Source organism: Ambystoma mexicanum, chromosome 1q, assembly GCF_040938575.1.
Source record: "Ambystoma mexicanum isolate Mex_15411 chromosome 1q, UKY_AmexF1_1, whole genome shotgun sequence".
Classification (NCBI taxonomy): domain Eukaryota; kingdom Metazoa; phylum Chordata; class Amphibia; order Caudata; family Ambystomatidae; genus Ambystoma; species Ambystoma mexicanum.
Window position 1 is genome coordinate 1,556,052,678 of NC_090922.1, and position 19,750 is coordinate 1,556,072,427.

The 19,750-nt window shown below is 45.8% G+C and overlaps 1 pseudogene; it reads left to right on the forward strand.

The window, feature by feature from the left end:
* LOC138552295 (zinc finger protein 160-like) overlaps positions 1–6,115 on the forward strand; it is a 64,186-nt pseudogene extending 58,071 nt beyond the window's left edge.
* Positions 6,116–19,750: the final 13,635 nt, after the last annotated feature.

Here is a 19,750-nt window from a genome sequence, read left to right on the forward strand (position 1 = left end):
TTTATCACAGATTTAGAGGAGACATACAGCTTATCATTACAGATGTAGAAGGGAAATAAGCTTATTACATTTCTCATTAGACAAAGCTAAGACAAACACAAATGAAGACATCCCAAAGTATCTCATGCTTCCAGTTTAAACCTGCATTTCCCATAATGTGGAGGAACTATAGGAAAGGGAAGAGGAATTAAGAGACAAGAACGACTAAAGGAATACATTTTTATTTTATTGTTTAAAGCACGGACATAGCTGGATAGCAGTGGAGCGCTATACAGTGTGGGTAGAAAGCATTGGGCTGGCATCTTTTAACAGTAGTGTGAGTTGAGGTCTGTATGAGGGTATGCGCGTACCTTGGAATTAGTCCTTGTTCAGGTGCTGTTGTGTTGTGAAATCCATGGTTTGAGAGATTTGTGAAATTGGCGAATATGGGGGAATTCCGAGCCGACACCGGGATCGAGTTCCAGAAGATGGGTGCATGGCAAGAGAAGGATTGTTTGCAGGTCATCTGTCTGTGGACGCATTGCGATTTGCTGCATGCCGAGCGTGTGCCACATGAGACATGGATAAGATTGTACACAGTGGGAATGAAATACAAACATTAAGACATGAATAAAGGCTACACTATAACCAACTGCTGTACGCTCATAAAATATTTCTCCATATAGTCATATACAGGTCTACTTTGGCAAGTTATTTCCATATTCTATAAAGGACAGAGCAGCAAACTAATTCACTGAAAATAGCCCAGTGTGTTTGTGGCGAATGGGGACGCAGTTCACAGATCTACACTAGGCCTGTGACCACCACATCCTGCCTCCTAGAGCCGGGCTATACAGATGAAGCATCTGCTCTTCCGATAGGAGGCTAAACGCTCCAAAGTCTTCATTTTAATCTAATCTCTCTTTCATTTGGAGTATAAGGCCCCCTAACTCCCATGGAATGTTCATTCCAGTCCTTCGAACGGCATCCAAGGGTCCTCCCTGGCAGTTGACCGTCTAATCTTGTTCATGCTGCCATTGCTTCCTCTCTTTCATTGTCTCTATTGCTCTCTGGAATGCACGTTCTTATGTAATCTCACTGTACTCTTGATCTCTTTCTGCTTCAACCTTCATTTCCTCCTTCTCACTGAGACCTGGATCACTCCCTCTAACCATCTCCTCCTGCCTCCATCTGTTCTGCTCTTTCTAAACTCTCCCCTAGCCCTCGCCTCTGTGGAATCCTTTATCACTGCTCCTGGACTCTTTCATCTCCTCCTCCGTGTCATTCGTTTCGAATACAACTTCTGCTCTTTCTCTGAACTAATCCTGCTTTCCTTTCATGCCCTCTACAGACCACCTGGCCCACTTCTTATCCTTTACAATGATTACAATTCTCTCCCCCTTTTACTTCTCCCCATCTCGTCCTCTTTCTCCTTCTGAGCGACTTTACTCTTTATCACCCCTCTAGTCACTCTTCCTCACCTCTCTTCCCCTTTCTCTCTTCCAATCGCTTTAGTCAGATTCCCTCTCCCTTCACATACCTCCTCATCTTCACTTGATCTTGTGTTATCCTCTGTCTCCACTTCCCTCTGCGCTACCTTTCCTTTCATTCCAAGCTACTAAATCTCTGATTCCATTGCTTATCTTTTCCCGTCTAGATTATTGCTTCGCCCTCTGATTGGACTTCTTGTCTCTCAACGTACTCCCCTTTGCTCAGTTTGTAACTCTGCTATTCGTCTTCTGTTCTCCTTATACTCAGGCTCCTCTAGCGCCTCCTCTCATCTATCAATCGCTCTCCTGCATTTTGACTCCCATCTTCTCTTTCACTTTCTTTCTTTTGTATATAAATGTACTCATGGCTTTGCTCCATATTGTCTTTCCTCGTTAGTCACTCTTTATTCTCCTTCACTTGCTCCCCATTCCTAATGTTTGTACCTCCTATCTGGGCTCAGCCACCGTGAGCCCCTTCTTGCTTTCGCTCTTGGGCACATCTCGCCCTCAAGTACTGGACCTCTCTTCCACTATCCATTCATTCCTCTCCTTCCCTTCATCTCCTCCGGACCTTGCTAAAATCCCATTGCCTCTCACGTATTTCTAAAGACTCATTACTGAATGTATCTCTTCTTCTTCTGAATGTATCTCTTAGCATCTTACTAGTTCATCTTTTGCATCATTTCTGTGTTCCGTATTATGTTTAGTGCTTTGGGAAAGTGCTTCATAAATATCAACAAATTCTAAATACAATTATTTCATAGTGGACCCGACTTCTGGGTTTTGGTGGTTAGGGGTAACACCTGCATCGGATTTACCATCCCTTTTACCCGCCGGGCAGGAAAATGGGATGAGGTGCAAATTAAGCATCCAATGGTGCGCTCCTCAATGAGTAGGGGCCGCAAGGCGTAGGAAGACCAATGCACTCTGTCTGCCAATAAAACAAAAGCAACATGAGAGGGGCAATGCATCTTACTATCTGGAGATGAATGAACAGGTACGCCATGCTGCGCCATTCATGGGTTCATGTCCGCCTAACGTCAGTGTGCCTAGAAGCGCCCACTCCCCAGGCCTCTGAAAAGAAGAACACTTGCCTAAGATGTGCTCTGGGTTATAGCAGATTGATACTAATTGCCAGTTATCTAGTGACAGTCCTCACCACATCAGCTCTTGGTAAATGTTCCACACAGAGACGCAACACAGGGGGCTCCACGTCCACTAATGTCTTCATGCCAGTCATTTCAATGAAGGAGGCTAAAGGAAACCACCATTTCCCCTCTCAATGTAAGCACAGTACCACAAGGTCAGAGCAGATCATGGCAGAGAAGAGCAGATACCCTTCTTAACCTGGGGTAGGCAGCCTACTAGGGCATGGCTAGAGCCTGAGCTAGCCCAGAGGTGGAGAGTGGGTATTGAGGGTGACCACAGTCCCTGTCTCTCCGCAGCGTCGGGTGTGGTGTGAAAGCATTGGTATCACTGCCCCTTCCACGATGCTTACACTGAGCGGCGGGGGTCTTCTCTCTGCTCTGTGCCCAACTGCCGTCACCTGGTCACTACTGCAGAATAAGGCAGAGCAGGAAATGTCAGGATTCCACCCGCTTTCTCACATCCAGGTCCCATTCAAAGTGGCTTTTAGTTGCGGCAAAACCCAGTGATTTTCTGTGAGATACGAAGTGTCTGCCTCTTGTCCTGGAATGTCTGAGGGTGCAACCATTTGGCTTTAACACTTCATTGTCAAGAACAGGGGTGAAGATGATGGCTGTGGTGGTAATGATCTGATTACTTGCCATAATCTTCACTACTTCACTACTTCTAGACCCAATCTTCCTCTTCACAGTATTTACACCCACCTCTCCTACCTGGAAGAACAGATTGCCCCATACTTGCCTTCATACAGGGACTTTCCTGGGCGTTAGAGAGTCTTAAATGCCGGGTAACAGGGGCTGGGTGATCGGGGCAGGGGAATACAATGGAAAAAAATCCAATCATTTTTTGAGAATAGACTCCTAGAGGAAGGTGGTCACCTTGTATGTAAAGTCATGTGATATTGATTAGGAGAAGTGAAGAGTACTGGTAAGAAATCAGTGAACTGTTCTCTTGAGTTTACAATGACATGAAATCTTTGTTTCTTTTAACAGAGAGTCGAGCCATCACCGAAACCGCAGGTCTGGAAGTGAACATGAGATGATGAGATATGCAGCGGAATGAGAGACACGCGACAGAAGATGGGCAGTACCATTCTACAGAACCTTTAATGAAAGTGCCATCCTCTCGGGAGAGCCCAATGCCCAGCACATCTATGAGGAGCCATACCTAGTGGAAGGCATTTTCCTGCAGAGCTTCTGGAATGTTCTTCACTCACGTGTCCAGTCTATTCAAACACATAAGAGGAAAGCCTCTGGCCAAGCTTTGAAGCCTGCGTTTAGAGACTGGTCTCTGGTATTAAGCGCCGAATAAAATATTAATTAATCAGACATGGCTGAGAAACACTACACGTGCACAGAGTGCAAGAAAAGCTTCGGTAAATACACAGCTCTGATACGCCATCAGAGAATCCATACTGGAGAGAAGCCCTACAAGTGCACAGAGTGCAACAAAAGGTTCAGTCGGTCCTCAAGCCTGAGAAACCATCTCATGATCCACACTGGAGAGAGGCCCTACGAGTGCACAGAATGCAAGAGAAGCTTCCGTCTTTCCTCGGATCTGAGAATCCACCAGAGGACCCACACTGGGGAGAAGCCCTACAAGTGCACAGAGTGCAATAAAAGCTTCCGTCGTACCACAGCGCTGAGCAGCCATCAAAGGATTCATACTGGTGAGAAGCCCTATGAATGCACAGAGTGCAAGAAACGCTTCCGTCATTCCACAAACCTGAGCAGCCATCAAAGGACCCACACTGGGGGGAAATCCTATGACTGCACAGAGTGCACAAAAAGCTTCAGTAATTCCACAGCGCTGAGCCACCATCAAAGTATCCATACTGGGGTGAAGCCCTACAAGTGCACAGAGTGCAAGAAAAGCTTCAGTATATCCTCAAACCTGAGAAACCATCTCATGATTCACACTGGAGAGAAGCCCTACGAGTGCACAGAATGCAAAAAAAGCTTCAGTAATTCCTCAGCTCTGGTTCGCCATCAAAGGGTGCATACTGGGGAAAAGCCCTACAAGTGCACAGAGTGCAACAAAAGGTTCAGTCGGTCCTCACGCCTGATAATCCATCATAGAGTCCATACCGGAGAAAAGCCCTACGAGTGCACAGAGTGCACGAAAAGGTTCAGTGATTCCTCAGCTCTAAGAAGCCATCAGAGGATCCATACTGAGGATAAACCCTCCAAATGCACAGAGTGCAAGAAAAGCTTCAGTGACCCCTTAGAGCTGATAAGCCATCAGTGGATCCATACTGAGGAGAAACCCTACAAATGCACAGAGTGCAAGAAACGCTTCTGTAAATCCTCAAACTTGAGAAGCCATCTGATGATCCACACCGGTGAGAAGCCCTTCAAGTGCACCGAGTGCAAGAACAGCTTCAGTTGTTCCTCAAATCTGAGAATGCACCAGATGACACATACTGGGGTGAAGCCCTACAAGTGCACAGAGTGCAAGAAAAGCTTCAGTACTTCCTCAAACCTGAGAAACCATCTCATGATCCATACTGGAGAGAGGCCCTACGAGTGCACAGAATGCAAGAGAAGCTTCCGTCAGTCCTCGGATCTGAGAAGCCATCAGAGGACCCATACTGGGGAGAAGCCCTACAAGTGCACAGAGTGCAATAAAAGCTTCCGTCGTACTACAGCGTTGAGCAGCCATCAAAGGATCCATACTGGTGAGAAGCCCTATGAGTGCACAGAGTGCAAGAAACGCTTCCGTCATTCCACAAACCTGAGCAGCCATCAAAGGACCCACACTGAGGGGAAGTCCTATGACTGCACAGAGTGCACGAAAAGCTTCAGTAATTCCACAGCGCTGAGCCACCATCAAAGTATCCATACTGGGGTGAAGCCCTACAAGTGCACAGAGTGCAATAAAAGCTTCAGTACATCCTCAAACCTGAGAAACCATCTCCTCATGATCCATACTGGAGAGAAGCCCTACGAGTGCACAGAGTGCAAGAAAAGCTTCAGTAATTCCTCAGCTCTGGTTCGCCATCAGAGGGTGCATACTGGGGAAAAAACCCTACAAGTGCACAGAGTGCAACAAAAGGTTCAGTCGTTCCTCAGCTCTGAGAATCCACCAGAGGACCCACACTGGTGAGAATCCCTAAGAGTGCTCAGAGTGCAGGAAAAGCTACAGCGGCTCCTCAGCCCTGATCATGCATCAGAAGATCCATTTGTTTAAAAAGACTGGAGGCCAATTAGTGTTTGGGAGATCTTTGAAGACCCTACTGTTCCCATAGTTGCCACATGGAGAGATGTTGTGAATGCAATCCTGTCAGTGATTAGCGCTGAGAATCCCTTAGCCATCACTAATTGTACTACTAAATATAACACTCTGAAAAGAAAAGCACTGTACAGTTATGGAGAGACACACAAAATGGACTAAAAGAGATACAATCACAGCAACATTCACGTATCGGCAGCAGAAGATTTTATATATTTATTGTGTATTTATATTGCGCCTATAAACAATGTGTTTCTATCGCAAAACAATCGGGCAATTACATTTATTAGTTGAACTTTTAAAAGCACACCTCTCGACCTGCAATGTGTACACTGCACCCTGAGGTAGACGTGGACAGGATACCTATCCACATAGAATGCACACCTCTCGACCTGCAATGTGTACACTGCACCCTGGGGTAGACGTGGACAGGATACCTATCCACATAGAATGCACACCCGTCTACCTGCAATGTGTACACTGCACCCTGGGGTAGACGTGGAAAAGCTACATATCCATATAGAATGCACACCGGTCTACCTGCAATGTGTACACGGTGCCCTGGGGTAGACGTGAACAGGCTACATATCCATATAGAATGCACACCTGTCTACTTGCAATATGTACAATGCACCCTTGGGTAGACGTGGGCAGGACACATATCCATATAGAATGCACACCTGTCTACCTGCAATGTGTACACTGCACCCTGGGGTAGACGTGGACAGGATACCTATCCACATAGAATGCACACCCATCTACCTGCAATGTGTACACTGCACCCTGGGGTAGATGTGGACAAGCTACATATCCATATAGAATGCACACCCATCTACCTGCAATGTGTACACTGCACCCTGAGGTAGACGTGGACAGGCTACATATCCATATAGAATGCACACCGGTCTACCTGCAATGTGTACACGGTGCCCTGGGGTAGACGTGAACAGGCTACATATCCATATAGAATGCACACCCGTCTACCTGCAATATGTACAATGCACCGTGGGATAGATGTGGACAGGATACATATCCATATAGAATACACACCTGTCTATCTGTAATGTGTGCATTGCACCCTGGAGTAGACGTGGACCGAGGCTACATATTCATATAGCACACACACCGATCTAACTGCAGTGTGTACACTGCACCCTGGGATAGACGTGGACAGGCTACATATCCATATAGAATGCACACCTGTCTACCTGCAATGTGTACAATGCACCCTGGGATAGACGTGGACAGGCTACATATCTATATAGAATGCACACCTGTCTACCTGCAATGTGCACACTGCACCCTGGTGTAGATGTGGACAGGGTACTGTAAAGACTGGAGGGGGGTATTTTTACTTCTGCCCTCTATATGGTAGGGAAAAGGCACAAGGCACCCCAGCCAAGGCTAATGGACGAGCAAACAAGGCTTAAGCTTTCCGACTGTGTCCCACTGTCCCACTTGGATCGTGCAGCTTACTTGCAGATTCAAGACTACCTCGAATCCAACAATCTTCTGGGGTTAAGACAATTAGGCTTCCGTCCCAAACACGGCACTGAATCTGCCCTGATTGACCTGAAAACTCAGATGGAGACACTAAAGGACAATGGGAAGTTAGCGCTACTCCTTCTCCTTGACCTCTCCGCGGCATTCGATTTGGCCAACCACCAAATACTCTGCCAACATCTCAAATCGGCGGCCCATTTCTCTGATTCTGCCAATGCCTGGATCCATTCATTCCTGAGCAACAGATCCATGAGGGTATTTTCACCCACAGCATCAGCAGACCCCTCCCCTATTCACTGTGGCGTCCCTCAGGGCTCTTGTGTGTCCCCTACGCTGTACAACGTATTCACCAAGCCCCTCTTCGATGTGCTCGACTATCTGGGTGTCTCCTACACCAACTATGCAGACGACACCCAGATACTCATTCCCATCACTGGTGATTACTCAGCCGACACTAAAGCCTTAAATGATGTCTACCTGGTCATTCAGGCCTGGATGGCACATCACAAGCTTTGCCTTAATGACGAAAAGACCGAGCTCCTTCTACTAGAAACAAGCCATCGTATTAACAAACTAGACCAAACCTACAAGTCCTTCATCATTGACGGCAATGATATCATGGTCTCTAAAGACACTAAAACTTTAGGCATCTATCTGGACTCCACGCTCTCTCTGAACAAACAAACAAACGCAGTAAGGTCGGCATCAGCCTATACCTGCAAACCTATCACTGCCTGCAGACCCTTTCTAAACTCTCCTAATTGCATCACCCTCGCCAGAACACTCATTATGGCCAAAATTGACTACTGCAGTGCTCCCATATATGGGGACTAGTCAGTCCAGCCTCAATAAATTGCAAACTGTTCAAAATAATGCCATAAGGGCAGCCTTAAACATCCCGAGACGATCCCATATCTCCTCCGTCAGATCTGACCTACAATGGCTCCCGGTGAAACAAAGAATTGCACTGAAAACCCTGGCCTTGACTCACAAATGCCTGAACAACAATGCTCCACCCTACCTTTCCTCTCGCCTTACACTTCACACCTCCGCTCGACCTACTAGAGCAGCCCAAACTCACAGCCTAACCCTGCCTAGATTCAAACTCCAAAAAGCGGGTGGTGTGAGCTTCCCTGTTCTAGCCTCCAAACTTTGGAACACGCTGCCCACTTCCATCAGAACTGAACCATTGTTCCAAACTTTCAAGAACAATGCCAAATCTTGGCTGTTCTCTCACGACTTATGAAGCCCTTCACCCTGTGTTGCCTTCACGTGAAAATAGGTTATTTATATATACACTCTATAATGTACCTGTATCATAATTTGTAATGGTAGTCTTATGTTCTTTATGTATATTCGTGTAATTTTATTATGTATGACATGTTTATTTTAACCTGTCTTCAAGAGTATGCGCCCGGTTGCCCCTGGGCCTGGTTTGCGCTTTACAAATAAACTAAACTTCAAACTTCAAACTGTCACTCCACCATCACACAGAAGGCCGGTTCCATCGGTGTCAGTGGACACCAGCCCACTACGGGGCCTTTCTTTTCATATTTCCCTTGCTTTTTGATCAAGCTTGCTACAGAGCATATATTCACATGATGAATAAACGCACCTTGAATAATCAAGTGCCTACCTTTCCCACTTTTAGAGGCACCCAATCCAGTCCAGAAGAAGGCAGTAGAAGTGTTTTTTTCCTGCCGAAACATCTCCAGAATGTACCATCATTAATTGTATTCATCTTTTATTTGTTTAAAATTCAGAACTTCAACAAACCTTTTTTTATGAACAATGAAACAGTAAAAAATGCACATATCTCTTTCACAACATTAACATACAGTAAATACACGATTGATTAGCAATACATACACAATAAATACTCACAAAATTTGAACTGTACAACCCCACTATGACCCTAGCTCTAGACACTCTAGCACCACTTAAAATCCGAAAAAGCAAACCAAAGGCCTACCCTTGGTTTACCCATCAGTTAAAAGCTATGCACGCAGAAAAAAGAAAACGAGAAGTTTTATGGAGAAACATCCCTTCCAAAGATAATAAACTCAACCTGAGTGAAATGTCCAGCAAATACAAAGCTGAAATCATACGGAATAAAAGAGAAACGTACAACGACAGAATAAATAAAGCCAGTTCCAGGCTAAGGAACTCTTTGTCATCCTAAGGCAATTTGAATCTCCTATAACCCCTGAAGATCCTTGCATCAAGGATAAAGCCTAGTGTACAGACCTACAAAATGCTCTATCCAACAAAATTGTTATTCTCCAAAATAAAATTGCAGCCAAAAGACTCACTATTATCAAACCAGACTCACACCTTGAATCTGAACAACTCCACACAAATCACCCCCCTAAATTCAAATTTTCACAAGACTTGACTACTGAGGTGGAAAACATCATCGCATCACTCAAGCCTTCAAGATGCCAAGGCGATATCTGCCTGGCCCAAATAAATAAAGAAGAGACCTGGCTCCATTTATTACTAAACTAATAAATGCTTCATTTTGCATTTGCAAAGTCCCAACGAATTTAAAGGACGCCTGGGTCCTACCCCCGCTAAAAAAAGGCGTCATTAGACCCAACCATTCCAACCAAATACAGGCCTATTACAACTGTCCCATTCCTCCTCAAAATATTAGATAAGGCAGCATATCTGCAAATCCAGCACTATCTTGAGACCAATAATCTCCTAGGACTAAGACAATCGGGCTACAGACCACTCCATGTCACTGAGACGGCACCAATTGACTTGAAAATGCAAATTGACTCACTCAAGGACAAAAGGCAATACGCCTTACTCTTTCTACTAGACCTCTTGGCCAACCTCTGATCTGGTGGACCAGACCATCCTTTGCAAGCACCTGTCTTCTGCATCTAACTTCGCTCAAGAAGCCTCTAACTGGATTCAATCCTTTCTCAACAACAAGTCAATGAGGGTCTTCTCTCAGTCAGCAGCCGCTGACCCCTCCCCGATTACATGTGGAGTCCCTCAGGGCTCGTGCGTGTCGCCAACTATGTACAAATATATTCCCTAAACCACTATTTTACAAACTGGACCATCTGGGTATCATCTATACTAACTATGCAGATGATACCCAGATACTCTTACCCCTTTCTGAAGACTACGACTTACGACGAATAAAATATACCTAGTCATTCAGGTATGGATGGCGGCCCATGGCTTATGCCTGAATGACGACAAGACAGAAATCGTAATGCACATCATTCAGTATTGATGGTACTGTGTTAGGCAGAAACCTGTGCAGTTCCCTCTGGGACCACTGCAAAAGATTTAAGACTACAGGTGTTTGGCAGTACCACTTGGTAGCAGTCTGTACCACACAGATTCACTTGGTAGCTGTGGCTGAGCAGTCAGACTTCCCTCAAGAAGAGTTAGGCAGTATACAGAGTATTCACAATAGGTCAAAAGAACACAGTAGAACAAGCAAACACTGACCCAAGCTTGGTGTAAAAGAGATATAATTATTTATTTAAAACCACATCTAGTAAAACACACAGGCACTAATATTAAGCAGTTCAAAAACACGGTCACTAAAAGATATACACTCCCTTAAAAGAATATTAGACAAGTCTTAAGTAAAGCCCCACTTATTTTCAGACAGCGGTGAGTGCTTAACGCAGATGGCACTCTAATAATTTGTTTTAAAAGGGAGAGAAAGGCAGAGTATAAATTGAAACAGAACACTTTCATAAGAACACAGCAAGAGAGGAAGGCAGAGTCAAACCGTGAAGTTGTTCAGAAAGCCAGATCCACTTTAAGAGGATCAGAACGAAATGTGTCCAAGGTCACACGGTTAAAAAGTGCACGAAAGTCTCGAAAAGGTTCAGAAAGAGTTGGACCAAAAGAAAGGGACCAGTTAGATGGTCAAGGCGGCCAGCCCAGTCCAGAAGGTTAAGGGATTATTATTACCTTGTAGCAATCTTTAGAAAGGGAGGCCTGGCGGACACGGTACCTTAAAGTGGTGAGAATACTCCAGCGGGGGCAGTTGTTCCTGGCAGCGGATGCAAGTCGGTGCTTCGTCCGGGGGAAGAGAGGATCTCGTCGGGGAGGAAGACAGGAGTCCGTTGCACTGGCTGGGAAGAAACCAGCCGCGGAGTTCTCAGTTAAAAGGAGCGGTCCTTTTATTCGCGGTCCAGTGGTAAGTGGCTATCCGGTTGCCGGGGTGCTTGGCACGGGCAATTCGACCACAAGACGTCCTGGGATGCGAGGAAAAGAAGGTAAACTGGTTGTGCCCACCAGTCAGGGGAAGAAGACCCTCCAGCAGGGAGATCTTCTCTGTCGTCGGGAAGTGGTGAGTCGGTTGCGCAGGGCTCCACCGGTGGTGTCGTCATAGCAGGTCGGCTCAGCTTCTCCCTCGTCGGATTCTCAGGTCCTGTGGCGACTTCTGAAGTTCCAGTCCCCAAAGCCCTGCTTTTATGCAGCAGACCCCTATTCACTCAGCCTAGCTGTCAATCAAACATGCTAAGTGGTGAGCCGGCCGGCTCACCACATGGGCCAATCACACAAGAGTGCGACTTGAGTTACCAAGGTAACTCAGTCGAGGGTGCCTAAACCCCATCCCACACCCCATGTGGTACCCAGACAGAGTGGCACCACTTTTGGAGGCTTCTGTGGAGAAGCCCGCCAAAAGTGGAACAAAGGGCTCGACTTGGGTTGGAGTCACAGAAGAGAACACAAACGCCATTTTAGAATCGAGTCCTGGGAAAAAATACCAACCGGCGAATTCATATTAAATAAATAAACCGGCGGTATGTTCGAGGCTATGAGAATTAAATAATTAAAGTTGGTAGCCTCGAACAATGGGAAAATCCCATAGGGATATATTTGCGGTTCAATATAAAAAGTAGTATCCACTGCCACCAGCCAAAACTTGATCAGGGGGGACGGAGACGTGCCCCCTCGACTAACAGACCCCAGGGCAATCGAATTGCCCCAACCAGTACGTCCACAATATGATGGTTTGTACTGGTTTCTGTTCATAATTTGGGACTAGTAAAGCCAATGGTGACTTTACATGCCCTGGGAGACAGTAGTCAGTCCCAGGGTATGGAGTCTATGGTGGGGTGTCACTAGGACACTCCTGTGTCACTGCACAGAGGGTGCTGTGTAACACACATAGTAAAAACACATGAAACCCTATAGAGTAAAGGACCCCATAACCCATAAAACACATTAACAGTCAAAGGAACACCATACATCATGTCCAAGAGTGGGAGAAAAAGAGTCTCACTCTTGGCAGGAGAAAAAACGAACTCCAGAAATCCAGCAAAGCTGCTGGGGGACTCACTAGGTTAGGACATTCAGCCTAAACAGAGAATTCTCCCTAACATACTGCCATCAAAGTGGCCAAAGAAATCAAAACATTAGGTTTTTACTTAGACGCTACTCTGATCATGAGCTAGCAATTCAATGCCACGTCTTCTGCAACAGCGTACACATGTAAACTGATACAGGCTTGTAAACCCTACTTATCTACTTAGAGCTGCACTACTGCAACGCCCTCTATGCAGGTGACAGCAAACAGACCAACAACAATCTTCAAATGTTACAAAACAATGCTTTGAGAGCCGCTCTTAGCATTCAAAGAGAGAAATGAACACATCTCTGAGGCCAGAAGAGATACTAAATGGCTATCCATCAAGGATAGGATTCAAATTAAAACTAGTTTCCATCAGCCACAAATATTTAAACAACGCTGCCCCAAAGTACCTCCAAGAAAACATCATCAGAAAATCATCATCTCGCCCCACCAGGACGGCCCAATTCTGTTGTGTTGCATTGTAGTTCCCAGATTCAACCTGAAAAGAGCAGGTGGGAATAGCTTCCCCGTCCAAGCCGCCCAATATTGGAAAGCCCTCCCTTTTCACCTCCGAACAGACCAGACCTTCCTGAGCTTTAGGAAAAACACGAAAATGTGGCTACTCTCAAACGACATCTGAATGTAACCTCATCGTTCTGCTATCTCACTTTGTACTCTTGCAGTGCACCTTGTAATTTTCCTGCATTGTAAATAGTAATATTTGACTTGTAATTACCCTGTACTGTACTTTAACACAGCATACCCTAAACGCGCCCAGATACCTCCGGGTGCAGCACGTGTTATAAATAAATAAACAAGCAAACAAAGCAAATCCATACCAAAAGAAACTACACTCAAAAACCCATATACAAACTCTGGAATCATCGTCCTTCAAGTGCTAGTGCCTAAGGCTTAAGAATGTGCACTGTAAGGAAGGCATGGCATCAACAGCAAAAAAGACGCAAGTGACCATAGTTCAAGGGTGTTTATTGAACATCAACAATGGTATGATAAACGCCTATCTAACAGTAAATCTACAGATGGGAGCAAGCTTTGACCATCAAATAATAATAATGCAGTCCTAGTGGAGTCTAGGAAAGCAAAATGGCCTATACTAAAAAAAAAAACAATTGGCAAACCTTACCGCTAAATGCAAATGGTGTGGTGTAGTGTTCATGAAAAAGAACTGTTCACTAAATGATATGTCAGGATGTTCAGGCCGTTAGCCTCCCTTCCCCACGTTTTCAGCACAGGACAAGGTGGTTCACCCGATCAAAGCACACACTCTGACTTCTTCGGCACAAGGATACAGTTCCATTACCAGTATCGGGGCCTTCTGTGCCCAAGTCTCTTTACTTCAAAGTCTCTTTAGTTAGGGGGCCTGATGTACCAAAAATAAAGCAAAGTTCCTTTCCTCTTATACATACTCAATTCTTGTAATTCACTCAGGATCCCTCTCAGCTGGGCTCAGATCCCCCTTTTTACAATGTTCAGAGAATATTCTTTATTGGGTGCTCATGGTTCACCCAGGATCCCCCTCAGCTGGGCTCAGATCCTTCCTCTTACACAATTAGTCTCCCTCAGTCGGGCTTGGACCAATTTCAGTTCGCATTAAACCATCAAAGACTTTCGAATGTGCACAGGGTTTAGCTTGACCCGTTGCAGGGCCTCTTCAATTTCCCTTCTTACAGTTGCCAACCCGTTGGATACCTAACAGAGACCTTTGAATGAGCTCCCACGTGGCACTGGTCCACTCTGTCTGCAGTATCTTTCATGACTTCCAAAATTTCAGTCACTCCTCTGGTCTTCAATTATATTTGTGTCACTCGTTACATACTTTCTTCTGCCCCTTCATCATCAGATAGGGAACTACACACACTTGATGTTTCTAGGGTTTTATGTGCATTTTACAAAATCTGTGCCCACTATTTACAGTTGTACACTGTGTGCCTGGAACGTTCCTTTTATTCTGCATAGCGCAAGATGAACCAGGGATTGTGCCTCTATAATTGGGACTGCTTGACGTACTAACACCTTTGGAGCCCCTGACACGTACAGAATGAATGAACACACATAACTGCTTCCATTCACAGCGTTTCTCCCCACACCACTCATATCAGAGTACCATGAATTAGTGAACTCGGGGTGATGAATTTCCTCGATCACACCCAAACCCAGCCCTTGATACTTGCCATACTTTTGTCGTACCTCTCTTTTCATTCTTCTATACACATTCTCAAGGATTGCTGCTTTAGTAGTCCTGTCAAAAATACCATTATACCTTTCCATAGTGGCAAACAATCCCCTACTTATTGTAAACATCATGTTCTCTGCTTCGTTCACATATGTAACCTGCATATTGGAGTCATTAAATCAATTTCCATTATTGTTATTAGTGTTCACACTTGTACTGATATATGTAAATCCACTCGTATTAACATTTATATATATCGTTCCATTTGGATAATATACAATCTATTTCCTCCATTCCCCCTTTATAGGACCTCCCCCTATAATACCCTCCTCTAATACACCCCCAGTAGTACTAGCAATATCACACATAGTCCTCCAGCAATAACTGACCCACAATAGTAAACATAGGTCCATATTCTCTCATTCATGTTTCTACGTCTCGGGTCCTTACTTAACAAATTATTTACGTTAGTCGTGTCCATCTTCTTTCCTGAAATAGAGGCACAGACGCACACGAAAACTAAAAAGGGAAAGATGTACACTGTACAAAAAGGTAAAAGGGGCGAGAAAGGGCAAAGGAGAGAGAGAGAAACAAAAAGCGCTGCCAGAAAAACTGTGAAGCTAGCAGCTGAACTTTGGCCTGCCTCTCGGACGTGCCAACACACCTGTGTCTCCTCTAGACATGCCGATGAGATAATCTGGGTACGAGTACTGTTGCCCTATATTTTAAGACAACTGATGCACCACGGTGCTCTCTGGAGGTGCCCTACGAACATCAGAGAGGTCGTTCTAGTAGCATAATTCTTTAACTACAATACAGTACAAAACACCACCTTGTATGGTCCTGGGAACCGAGGATTGTTCCACCGGCACACAAAATTGCAAACGTAGATATAATCCCCCGACATCAGTGGTCCAGTTGTTATATGCTCAGTATCTGTTGTTTGTGCAGCATCGGGCGTATCTGTAGTCCCAATCCTGGGAGGTGCAATCTGTCGGGAGACGCATTTAATGGCCTGAGTTAGTGTTGTCAAATATTCCCTGAATTCCTCTCCTAACACTGCTGCAGTCCTGTCTGTATCAGAAACCCTTCTCACAGGGTTTATGGGGGTATGCATACTCAGGCCAGTAACTACCTTGTGAGGTGACGGATAATGATCTTTACTTGGCTGCGTGCGTAAACTAAAAAGGGCCAAGGGCGAACAGGGCACCCAGTTTTTCTTCAACGTGGCACACAATTTGGATAACTTGCTCTTAAGGTGGCCATTTATCCTCTCCACAATGCCATTGGCCTGTGAGTGATAAATAGAACACATCCAATGCTTAATGCCAAGTAGTGCTGGAACGTGTTGGAATAACACATTGAAGAAATGTGTGCCATTATCTGACCTCAAAACCTCACACACACCCAAGCACAGGAAAAATCCCTGCACTAGAAACCTTGCAGCATACTTGGCATCCGGATGTGCGGATGGCCCTGCTTCCACCTGCCTTGACAAGGGACAGACCACCACAATGAGGTACCGGGATCTATTACAATGCTCACCCATATCAGCATAGTCGTGTAATTCATGAAACAGCCCAGTAGGGCGGGGCAAGTTGCCCCATAATGTTTGTAGTGTCATCCCTGTACTAAAACATTGACATGCGCTCAATGTATGACCATTTCTGTAATGCTTTCCTGGATGTTTGGGGTGAATTAGTCCTCCTTTATGTCTGCTGCTATATGTTACTTCAAACTGTTCACGCTACTGCTAGCAATTCCTAGGGCATTACTATTTTCCCTGTGCTCTCCTGCCTACATAACAAATCTGTCCGAGATTGCTTACACCCTCTCCGTAACCACAACTCCTCCCTCTCAGGTGCCCTTCCTTGTAGTTCGATAATCTGGGAGATAGGCAATGCTGTGTAAGGCAAGGCACTGAATGCTCGTCTGTCGGTGGGGCAGTAACAATGTACTCAGTGGGCATTTCATTTGGCAGATACGCCACCATTTTGGCTGCAGTGTCAGTGGCTGCATTTCCCTTCGATATTTTGTCCGTCCCGTTAGTATGGGCAGCACATTTGATGACCACCACAACAGATGGCTGTGATAACGCTCCTATCAGCATGTCTTAACAGCACCGCATGCTGTACAGGCGATGCATCCACCCTTCAAAACCCCCTCCTCTTCTAGCGGGAGAGGCCAGCATGCACCGTTGTTGTAACGTATGCTGAGTCCGAATATGTTGTGACATGGCACCCTTGTGATGCTCTGTGCTTCGATGAGCACCACAAGTTCTTCCGATTGTGCAGAATAATGTGTAGGCAACCTTTTCATGACCACCATCTTGTACTCCCCTTCCTCAAGTCGTACCACTGCTGCCCCTGTCCGTCTCTGGCTATCCTCTTGATCAAATGTGGACAACCCGTCAACAAAAAGTACCTCACCTTCTGTCAATGCACAGTCCCTTGCTTTGGGAGTATCATCCTCCTCCCCCTCATATTTAGCACAATCGTGCGCTGTCAGGTTCCTCTGCAGTAGGCATATCTGTTAAAAAAGGTGGCAGGATTCACTGTCTTACACCCAACCACATGAATATGTGGTTTAGAGATTATAATCTCATAGGCCAACAACCTTTGCGTAGTCAAGGTAGATTTTGATCTTTCTAAAATAGCAAAGACATACAGTGTTACTGAACACCCCATTACGATCGTGAAACTTTTCTCTATGGCAAAGGCAGCAGCTGCTAATGCCTGTTCGCACGCAACCTGCCCTTGCATCACTGCATCCAGAGTGGCACTATAATATGCCAATGGCTTGTGGCCCATAGTGCTTTTTTGCATCAGCACTGCTGTCATAAGGTGACCATCAGAATGTGAAAACAAATAGAATCCCTGCGTATAATCTGGAGTGGCCAGTACAGGTGCCGAACTAGTTACCTCCTTTAAGTCATCAAACTGTCTTATCATTTCAGCCATCCACTGTAATTTGTGGTCCTTTGTCTTTTTCCGCTTCCAAACGGGCCTGTAGGAGTGGTCTTGTGTATGCCGCATGATCTAGAATCCAGGCCTTACAGCAGTTACACAGGCCCAGCAACTTCTGCATCTCTTTAACTGAGGTTGGTCTGGGAGTGGTGCATACATACGCTGCCCTGTCGGGTTGTATCTTCTTTCCATTCACCGATATATACTGCCCCAAATAGATCACTTCCTGCTGGCAATATTTTAATTCATCCTTATCAACCTTGTACCCCTTCCAGGCCTACAATTGTAGCAGTGCAATGGAGTTCCTCCGGCACTGTTGTTCACTGTCACTACACAATAGCAGATCGTCCACATACTGGATAATCATGCTAGTGTCGCATCTCATTTGCAGTGCTGGTCTTGGTGGAGGCATAGGGGGAGATTGTGTACTGTCGCCCTTGCCTCTCCCAAGATGGCGCCTGAAGCAACATGCATCTTTGCAGGGTTTCCCTGCTCTCAGAATGACTTCCTGACTCCGCCGACGCTGAATCCAGACCATGGTTATCATTATTTGTGGACAACAGAGCAGCGTGTCGCTACTCTCTCTGGAGACGCTTCGTTACTTCTTTCTTTACCTTTAGGAATCCAGTTCCTTTATTTCCGCTGGCTGCCCTCCCAGTTCACATCCCATCCTCTACCTTTACACAGAAAGACACAGTATATGCAGACGCATAATTGCGTTCACTCAGCATTTCTCTCTGTTCGCTTCAGTTCGTTTCACTTTCCTTTTCCTTCCAGCAGCATGGAAGGTCCCTCTCACGGTGCTCTGAGACCAATCTGAATGCTTGTCCCTGATGGCTTCCCAGAGCTTCAACTTATTCCTGATCAGGTGAAGCATACCTCCCTTCTCTCCTCCTCTCTTTCTCCATCACAACCCGTGGCTCACCTCACCCCATTCTCTTCCACAGTCGGGGAACAGAGATTTCAGAACACGGCTGTTCCACTTCCCGAACGCCTGCTGAAAGATACAAAGGTTACAGTTAGTTACCTTCAGCCCTTTCCACAAGAGTTAGTATACTACATACCTTCTTTCTTTTACTCCTTGCAGAAACATTCCACTCTGTTCACCTACGTGCAACCTCAGAATCTCCCAGATTCACCTAGAGAAGAAAAGCAACAACACAGACCGAAGCCTCCAGCCATCAGGGTTTTCTTTCCCTGAGCATCCTGTCCTTCAATCTACCGTCCTAGAGGACAGGGGGAACAGGGTGGTCAAGGGGATTTCTCACAGACACCAGTTGTGGTCTCTGGTTCAGGTCAGTGCCAGCCTCTTATTTCCATTTAATCATCTATCAATGTAAACCGATGATAGATAGCGACACCAGCACAGATGAGGCATATGGCACAGACATGGACAAGATGCAGCAGCTTGTGGCAGCCGTACAGTCCCTAACCTTAGAGGTGCAAGGTTTAAAACAAGAAAATGCTCCGGCAACAGGATTGGCCAAACCCCACAAGGATCCAAGCTTCCCCTGGGTCCTTTGCCAGGGGGCAAATTTGACGGAAACTGTCACAAGCTCAAGGAGTTTCTTGAAGTTTGCACAGTCCACTTCGCCTTTAAGGCTTCCTTCTTTCCAACAGGCAGAGATAAAGTAGGCCACATGATCTCTCATCTGACTGGAGCGGCTTTTGCCTGGGCCACTCCTTTGGTGACCACGAATAACCCCATTCTCGATTCCCATCCCGCATTTGTCAATAGCCTGAAAGCCATGTTTAGCCGGCAAGAGATCACTGTCTCTTCGCAGGAGCGTTTACTAGACTTTAAACAGGGTTCCCAAGATCTTTTGCCCTATATTACCCCGTTCAAACAAATGTTGGCTGAGACTGCGTGGCCTGATGACGCACTTATCACACTCTTCCGGAG